At 38.9% G+C, this 10,199-nt stretch overlaps 1 pseudogene; it reads left to right on the forward strand.

Moving 5' to 3' along the window:
* Positions 1-2,265: 2,265 nt before the first annotated feature.
* LOC133248886 (olfactory receptor 6C3-like) lies at positions 2,266-3,457 on the forward strand (annotated as a pseudogene).
* The last annotated feature ends 6,742 nt before the right edge of the window (positions 3,458-10,199 follow it).

Here is a 10,199-nt window from a genome sequence, read left to right on the forward strand (position 1 = left end):
TCTTCTAAGAAGTAAGCGTCTTTTAATTTCATGGCTACAGTCACCATCTGCAGTGATTTTCAGATCAGATCAGTTGCTCAGTCGTGTCTGACTCTTTGCGACCCCATGAATTGCAGCACACCAGGCCTCCCTGTCCATCACCAACTCCCGGAGTTCACTCAGACTCACGTCCATCGAGTCAGTGATGCCATCCAACTATCTCATCCTCTGCTGTCCCCTTCTCCTCCTGCCCCCAATCCCTCCCAGCATCAGAGTCTTTTCCAATAAGTCAACTCTTCGCATGAAGTGGCCAAAGTACTGGAGTTTCAGCTTTAGTATCATTCCTTCCAAAGAAATCCCAGGGCTCATCTCAGTGATTTTAGAGCCCCCCAAAATAAAGTCTGTCACTGTTTCCACTGTTTCCCCATCTATTTGCCATGGAGTGAAGGGACTTGTTGCCATGATCTTAGTTTTCTGAATGTTGATTTTCAGCCAACTTTTACACTCTCCTCCTCTTTCACTTTCTTCAAGAGGCTCTTTAATTCTTCTTTGCTTTCTGCCATAAGGGTGGTGCCATCTGCATATCTGAGGTTATTGATATTTCTGCCCACAATTGATTCCAGCTTGTGCTTCATCCAGCCTGGCACTTTGCATGATGTACTCAGCATATAAGTTAAATAAGCAGGGTGACAATATGCAGCTTTGAGGTACTCCTTCCCTGATTTAGAACCATTCTTTTGTTCCATGTCCAGTTCTAACTCTTTCTTCTTGACCTGCATACAGATTTCTCAGGAAGCAGGTCAGGTGGTCTGGTATTCCCATCTCTTTAAGAATTTTCCACAGTTTGTTGTGATCCCCATGGACTGTGGCGACAGTCCATGGGGTCATAAAAAGTCACACGACTGAGCAGCTAACACACACACACAAACGTGCAAGGTGATAATATACAGCCTTTAAGTACCCCTGTCCCATATTTCAAACAGTCCATTGTTCCGGGTCCAGTCCTAACTGCTGCTTCTGTCCTGCATGTAGGTTTCTCAGGAGTCAGGTCAAATTGTCTGTTATTCCCTTCTCTTTAAGAATTTCTGACAGTTTTACTACATTCACTAGTCCTTTAAACTAGTGAAAGTCATCTAAACAAAGTGGGCTTCAGTTATGCAAATTATAAAATGTGGAAGTAGGCATACATAAACTCTGTATGCTTTCAAACTCTACTTAGGTTATCTGCAAATTATACTGGTTTTTATAATAATGAGGAAAGGAGGAGAACCAATTTAAATATTTCTGTACTTTTTACAAAGGAAACTAAATTTTTTAAAGAATACCTTGAACCAATTAAAAATTATTAGAAAAAAAGCCCCATTTAAGTGTTATCATAAGAGTTTTATTTTATCCATAGTCTATGATAGTGTATTTTGAAGAAGAAATAATGATTTTGAACTTCAGATAATATTTCTTCAGTTCAGTTCAGTTCAGTCCCTCAGTCATGTCTGACTCTTTGCGACTCTTTGCCATGAGTCACAGCATGCCAGGTCTCCCTGTCCATCACCAAATCCCGGAATTCACTCAGACTCACGTCCATCAAGTCAGTGATGCTATCCAGCCATCTCATCCTCTGTCGTCCCCTTCTCCTCCTGCCCCCAATCCCTCCCAGCATCAGAGTCTTTAGAGTCAACTCTTCGCATGAGGTGGCCAAAGTACTGGAGTTTCAGCTTTAGCATCATTCCTTTCAAAGAAATACCAGGGCTGATCTCCTTCAGAATGGACTGGTTGGATCTTGTTGCAGTCCAAGGGACTCTCAGGAGTCTTCTCCAACACCACAGTTCAAAAACATCAATTCTTCGGTGCTCAGCCTTTTTCACAGTCCAAATGTAACATCCATACATGACCACTGGAAAAATCATAGCCTTGACTAGACGGACTTTTGTTTGTAAAGTAATGTCTCTGCTTTTCAATATGCTATCTAGGTTGGTCATAACTTTCCTTCCAAGGAATAAGCGTATTTTTTTCATATTTTATTTTATTTTTTAATTTTACAATATTGTATTGGTATTGCCATATATCAACATGAATCCACCACAGGTATACACGTGTTCCCCATCCAGTGATTTTGGAAAGTTGAAGGGAAATTGGAGAGAGTTCTGTAGGTGAATTTTGAATTTCATTCATTATCGTCATGAAGCATACTTTAAAAGTTTTGTATTCTATCCTCAAATGTATTTTCACCTTTTATTTCTTATAGGAAACACATCCATTTTCTCTTTGAATGGTGGAAAACGATTAGCAATGAAAAAACACACAAGACCCACAGAATTCATTCTTATGGGGCTATCAGATGACCCAGAGCCTCAGATTGTGATTTTTATCTTTTTAATCATCACATATATATTAAGTGTCACTGAAAATTTTACCATCATCATTCTCACCTTGGTAGATTCCCATCTACAGACACCTATGTATTTTTTCCTCAGGAACTTCTCTTTTTTTTTTTTCCTTTTTTAAAAATTTTTTTATTTTATTTTTTAACTTTACAATATTGTATTGGTTTTGCCATATATCAACATGAATCTGCCACAGGTATACACATGTTCCACATCCTGAACCCTCTTCTCTCCTCTCTCCCCATACCATCCCTCTGGGTTGTCCCAGTGCACCAGCCCCAAGCATCCAGTATCATGCATTGAACCTGGACTGGCGACTCGTTTCATATATGATATTACACATGTTTATATTAGAAATTTCCTTTACAACTGTCTGTATTCCTAGATTTCTTGGCACAATTATCACCAGGGATAAAACAATTTCATACAGCAGTTGTACAGCTCAGTTGTTTTTCTTCATTTTCTTGGGTATCACTGAGTTTTATCTCATAACTGCCATGTCCTATGATCGCTATGTAGCTATCTGCAAACCCCTGCATTACACAACCATCATGAACAACAGAGTCTGTGTATTGCTTGTCTTTTGTGCTTGGCTGGCAGGGTTCTTAAACATCTTCCCACCTGTTATTCTTTTTCTCCAGTTAGATTACTGTGGTTCTAATATCACTGATCACTTTACTTGTGACTATTTCCCTCTCTTGCAACTATCCTGCTCAGACACGTGACTTCTTGAAGTGATTGGTTTTTACTCTGCAATAGTGATTCTGCTTTTTACTTTGGCATTAATGATTCTATCCTACATGTTCATCATCAAGACAATTCTGAGACTGCCTTCTGCCAGTCAGAGAAAAAAGGCATTTTCTACATGCTCCTCTCACATCATTGTCATTTCCATCTCTTATGGAAGCTGTATATTCATGTATGCCAACCCTTCAGCAAAAGAAAAGGCATCCTTTAACAAAGGAGCATCTATTCTGAATGCTTTTGTTCCTCCTATGATGAATCCATTTATATATTCACTGAGGAACCAGCAAGTGAAACAAGTCTTCAAGGAGACCATCCAAAAGGTTATCTTTTTCTCCAGAAAATGCAAGTGATTATATCATTAAAAAAGTAAAGTTCTTGTCATTGCTTTCTGTTACTCATAATCTGCCCAAACTCTTTCAGTACAGTTGTATGAGTCCTTTTCATCTGTTCCCATGTTAAAAAATTCCCCACACTGAACCTAATTAACTGTATAAAGTTGAATATTTCTTCAGAATTTTATATAAATTTTTTATTCAAATATATTTGGATGAAGTAAAGAACACGGGTTGGTATTACAATTTTATAGGCCATTTAGTTTGATGAAAAGAATGTCAAACTTGATGTGGACTTCTGAAATTTTCATTCTACCAGGTAATAGAAATGACATTATTAGGAATTTTTATTCTATCTGGAATTTTCATGAAATCAAACAATGACAATCACTAGAGGGTTGGAAATTAAATATCTACTTAAATATTTTTAAAGTTTGGAAACTGAAGTATATTTGAACTCCTTATACTATTATAATACTTTTATAATAATGAGAGAGAAGAAAGAGGAGGGTAGAGTTAATATTTTTTCAGCAATTAATATAGTCCAGGCCTATTCTAATTATTTTCTTCATATTGGCTAGTTGAATCTTGTGAACAGCTTTATTCCATTTTCAGTCACTCATTCATATCTAACTCTTTGTGCTCTCATGGACTGCAGCACACAAGCCTTCCCTGTCCTTCACTAGCTCCCTGAGTTTGCTCAAACTCATTTCCATGATCTAGTAATACCTTCCAAGCATCTTATCCTCTGTTGCCCCTTTCCCTTCCTGACCTCAATTTTTCCCAGCATCAGGGTCTTTTCCAGTGAGTGCTTCAGCTTCAGCATCAGTCCCTCCAATGAATATTCAGAGTTGATTTCCTATAGGACCGACTGGCTTTATCTCACAGTCCAAAGGATTCTTCAGAGTTTTCTCTAGCAGCATAGTCTAAAAGCATCAATTCTTGTGTGCTCAGCATTCTTTATTGTCCAACTCTCACATCCTTAAATGACTACTGAAAAACCCATAGCTTTGACTATACGGATCATTGTTGACAAAGTGATGTTTCTGCTTTTTAATACACTGCCTAAGTTCATCAAAGCTTTTTTTTTTAATTTTATTTTTTAACTTTACAATATTGTATTGGTTTAGGCATATATCAAAATGAATCTGCCACAGGTATACACGTGTTCCCCATCCTGAACCCTCCTCCCTCCCCATACCATCCCTCTGGGTCGTCCAAGAGCACCAGGCCCAAGCATCCAGTATCGTGAATCGAACCTGGACTGGTGACTCATTTCATATATGATATTATACATGTTTCAATGCCATTCTCCCCAATCATCCCACCCTCTCCTTCTCCCACAGAGTCCAAAAGACTGTTCTATACATCAGTGTCTCTACTGCTGTCTCGTATACAGTGTTATTGTTACCATTTTTCTAAATTCCATATATATGCCTATTATACAGAATGAAGTAAGCCAGAAAGAAACATCAAAGCTTTTCTTAAACAACTTTCTGAGGTAACTGTTATTGATTTTCTCTTGAAGATATTTTTACCTTATCTCTTCCTCTGGAAATGTTTCATATGACTGTTTTTATTTCACAGCCATGATGAAAAGGTAACATTCGAGTTAATTTTAATTGGCAATAGAGAAGAACAAGAAAGAAAAGGGATCCAGATTGGAAAAGAAGAAGTAAAACTTTCATTGGCAACAGCATGATACTATACAAAGAAAACCGTACAAATACCATCAGAAACTGACTAGAATAATCAGTTAATTTAGTAAGGTTGCAGGATACAAAATCGATTCACAGAAATTCATTGAATTCCAATACACTAGTAACAAAAATCTGAAAGAGAAAAAGAATCAACGCCATTCACCAAGGCAACAACAATAAAATATCTAGGAATAAATGCACAAAAGAGCTGTATAAAGAAAATTATAAGACATTAATGAAAGAAGTCAAAGATGACATAAACAGATGGAGAGACATATCAATTCTTGAATTACAAGAGTCAATGTAACAAAATAGAAAGCCCAGAGATAAACCCAAGCACTTTTGTGCATCTTATCAAACTTCGACAAAGGAGGCAAGAATACGCAACAGAGGAAAGATAGCCCCTTCAATAAGTGGTGCAGGGAAAACTGGACAGCTATGTGTAAAAGAATAAAATTAGAACACTTCTTAACACCATTCACAAAGATAAACTCAAAACGGATTACAGACCTCCATCTCCTTATGTTTTGGAAATAAAAACAAGTAGGACCTTATTAAACTTAAAAGCTTTTGCACAGCAAAGGAAATCATAAACAAGATGACAAGACAACCCTCAGAATGGGAGAAAATATGTGCAAATGAAGCAACTGACAAAGGATTAATCTCTAAAAAAGCAACTCATGTAGTTCAATAACAAAAGAACAAGTCATTGAGACAATGGGCAGAAGACTTAATAGAGGGCTATTTCTCCAAAGAAGAGATAAATATGGCTAATAAACACATGAAGAAATACCCAACTTCACTTGTCAAAACTACAATGAGGTAAAACCTCACATTGGTCAAGATGGCCGTCATCAAACAAATGCTGGAGAAGATGTGAAGAAATGGGAATTCTCTTGCACAGTTGGTGGGAATGTGAATTTATAGAGCCACTATGAAGAATAGTATGGTGATTTCTGTAAAAAATAGGAATAAAACTTCCATATGACCCAGCAATCTCACTACTGGGTATATATTCAGAAAATCACAATTCTAAGACACAGGTACTCCAGAGTTCATTGTAGCACTATTCACAATAGCCAGGACATGGGAGCAATCTTGATGTCCACTGGCAGATGGAATGGATAAAGAAATTGTGGTAAGCACATGGACAGAGGAAGATGTCAGGCTATAGTCCATAGCATCACAAAGAGTTGGCCATGACTGAGCACAAATGCACAACCATAAGCTGGGTTGTAAACTGGTTCATAACAAGCCAAGCATCCATATAAATGAACAAACGGGAATCAAATATAGTGAGGTAGATAAAGCTAGAGCCTGTTATAGAGTGAAGTAAATTAGAAAGAGAAAAACAAATATTGTATATTAACACATATATATGGAATCTAGAAAAATGGTACAGATGAACCTACTGTCAGGGCAGCAATTAGAGACACACACATAGAGAACGGACCTGTGAACGTAGCGGGTGATGGTTGGGAGAAGGTGGGGCAAATTGAGAGACTATAATTGAAACTCATACATTAAAATATATAAAACAGATAGCCACTGAAAAGTTGCGGTTCAGCATGGTGAGATTAACCCTGGCCTCTATGACAACCTAAAGATGTGGGCTGGGGTAGGAGGTGGGAGTGAAGTCAAAAAGGAGGAGACATATGTATACTTGTGACACACTCATGCTAACGTATGGCAGAAATGAACAAAACATTGTAAAGCAATTATCCAACAATTAAAAAACATTGAAAAATAGTATTCAGCATGATTGAATATTTCCTGAATTTCTAGAAAGAGTGTTTCCTGTTAAAATCAAAACACAGGTCTTTCTCAGGCGCTGCTGCTCTGCCTTTTACTGTCTGTCCTAATTTTGTAAGGAATATTGTGAAAACATGGAATTAAAAAACATTTCAAAGAGGGAAATGAGGTAAGTTCCAAGGTTGAGTGGATAGATGAGCCCAAAGGAAGGGTAATACATGAGAGAATGATGAGAATTTGAATGGCAAAAAATGTATATACTATAATTGGTAGTTTAGTTCAGTCATTCAATCATGTTCAACTCTTTGCGACCCCATGGACTGCAACAGGCCAGGCTTCCCAGTCTATCCCCAACTCTTGGAGCTTGCTCAAACTCATGTACTTTGAGTCAGTGATGCCATCCAACCATCTCATCCTCTGTTGTCCCCTTCTCCTCCTGCCTTCACTCTTTCCCAGCATCAGGGTCTTTTCCAGTTAGTCAGTTATTTGCATCAAGTGGCCAAAGTATTGGAGCTTCAGCGTCAGCATTAGCCCTTCCAATGAATGTTCAGGATTGATTTTCTTTGGGATTGACTGGTTTGATCTCATTGCAGCCCAGGGGACTCTCAAGAGTCTTCTCCAACACCACAGTTCAAGAGCATCAATTCTTTGGCACTCAGTATACTTTATGGTCCAACTTTCACATCCATACATGACTACTGAAAAACAAAAACAAAAACAAAAACATAGCTTTAACTAGATGCATCTTTGTTGACAATGCCTGCTTTTTAATATGCTGTCTAGTTTGGTCATAGCTTTTCTTCCAAGATACAAGTGTCTTTTAATTTCATGTCTGCAGTCATCATCTGCAATGGTTTTGGAGCCCAAGAATTTAAAGTTTGTCACTGTATCCATTGTTTCCCCATGTATTTGCCATGAAGTGATGGCACCGGGTGCCATGATCTTTGTGTTTTAAATGCTGAGTTTCAAGCCAGCTTTTTCACTCTCTTCATTTGCTTTCATGAAGAGGCTCTTTAGTTCCTCTTCACTTTCTGCCCAAAGGATTGTGTCATCTGCTTATCTAGGTTATTGACATTTCTCTCAGCAGTCTTGATTCCAGCTTGTCCTTCATTCAGCCTGGCATTTTGCATGATGTACATTGCATATAAGTTAAATGAGCAGGGTGACAATATACAGCCTTAGCGTTCTCCTTTCCCAATTTGGTACCAATCCGATGTTCCATGTCCAGTTCTAACTTCTGCTTCTGGAACGGCATACACATTTCTTAGGATGTAGGTAAGATGATCTGGTATTCCCATCACTTTAAGAATTTTCCACAGTTTGTTGTGATCCACACGGTCAAAGGCTTTGGCATAGTCAATAAAGCAGAAGTAGATGTTTTTCTGGAACTTTGTTGAATTTTCTATGGTCAAACGGACATTGGCAATTTGATCTCTGGTTCCTTGACCTTTCCTAAATCCAGTTCTAACATCAGGAAGTTCTCGGTTAACGTGCTGTTGAAGCCTCACTCAGAGAATTTGACCATTACTTTGCTAGAGTGTGAGATAAGTGCAGTTGTGCAGTAGTTTGAAATTCTTCATGCTGGAGAGTTCTGACAAAGCGTGGTCCACTGGAGAAGGGAATGGAAACCACCTCAGTACTCTTGCCTTGAGAATCACAGGAACAGTATGAAAGTGCAAAAAGATATGACACTGAAAGACAAACTCCCCTGGTCGGTAGGCGCCCAGTATGCTACTGGATAAGAGTGGAGAAATAACTACAGAAAGAATGAAGAGATGGAGCCAAAGTGAAAACAATGCCCAGTTTGGACATGACTGGTGATGTAACTGAAAAATGATGCTGTGAAAGTGCTGCAATCAATATGCCAGCAAATTTGGAAAACTCAGCAGTGGCCACAGGACTGGAAAAGGGCAGTTTTCATTCCAATCCTAAAGAAAGGCAACACCAAAAAATGCTCAGACTACCACACAATTGCACTCATCTCACATGCTAGTAAAGTAATGCTCAAAATTCTCCAAGCCAGGCATCAGCAATACATAAACCATGAACTTCCTAATGTTCAAGCTGCTTTTAGAAAGGGCAGAGGAACCAGAGACCAAATTGCCAATATCTGTTGGATCATGGAAAAAGCAAGAGAGTTCCAGAAAAACATCTATTTCTGCTTTCTTGACTATGCCAAAGCCTTTGACTGTGTAGATCACAATAAACTGTGGAAAATTCTGAAAGAGATGGGAGTACCAGACCACCTGACCTGCCTCTTGAGAAACCTATAAACAGGTCAGGGAGCAACAGTTAGAACTGGACATGGAACAACAGACTGGTTCTAAATAGGAAAAAGATTACGTCAAGGCTGTATATTGTCACCCTGTATATTTAACTTATATGCAGAGTACATCATGAGAAATGCTGGACTGGAAGAAACACAAGCTGGAATCAAGATTGCTGGGAGAAATATCAATAACCTCAGATATGAAGATGACACCACCCTTATGGCAGAAAGTGAAGAGGAATGAAAAAGCCTCTTGATGAAAGTGAAAGTGGAGAGTGAAAAAGTTGGCTTAAAGCTCAACATTCAGTAAACGAAGATCATGGCATGTGGTCCCATCACTTCATGGGAAATAGAAGGGGAAACAGTGCAAACAGTGTCAGACTTTATTTTTTGGGGCTCCAAAATCACTGCAGATGGTGATTGCAGCCATGAAATTAAAAGACCCTTACTCCTTGGAAGGAAATTATGACCAACCTAGATAGCATATTCAAAAGCAGAGACATTACTTTGCCAACAAAAGCCCATCTAGTCAAAGCTATGGTTTTTCCTGTGGTCATGTATGGATGTGAGATTTGGACTGTGAAGAAGGCTGAACACCGAATAATTGATGCTTTTGAACTGTGATGTTGGAGAAGACTCTTGAGAGTCCCTTGGACTGCAAGGAGATCCAACCAGTCCATTCTAAAGGAGATCAGCCCTGGGATTTCTTTGGAAGGAATGATGCTGAAGCTGAAACTCCAGTACTTTGGCCACCTCATGTGAAGAGTTGACTCATTGGAAAAGACTCTGATGCTGGGAGGGATTGGAGGCAAGAGGAGAAGGGGACGACAGAGGATGAGATGGCTGGATGGCATCACTGACTCGATGGACGTGAGTCTGAGTGAACTCCGGGAGTTGGTGATGGACAGGGAGGCCTGGCATGCTGCGATTCATGGGGTCACAAAGAGTCGGACTCGACTGAGAGACTGAACTGAACTGAACTGAACTGGTGATGTAACTAAAGTCTGATGCGGTAAAGAACAATATTTCTTAGGAACCT

This window comes from Bos javanicus, chromosome 5 (genome assembly GCF_032452875.1).
Source record: "Bos javanicus breed banteng chromosome 5, ARS-OSU_banteng_1.0, whole genome shotgun sequence".
NCBI lineage: Eukaryota > Metazoa > Chordata > Mammalia > Artiodactyla > Bovidae > Bos > Bos javanicus.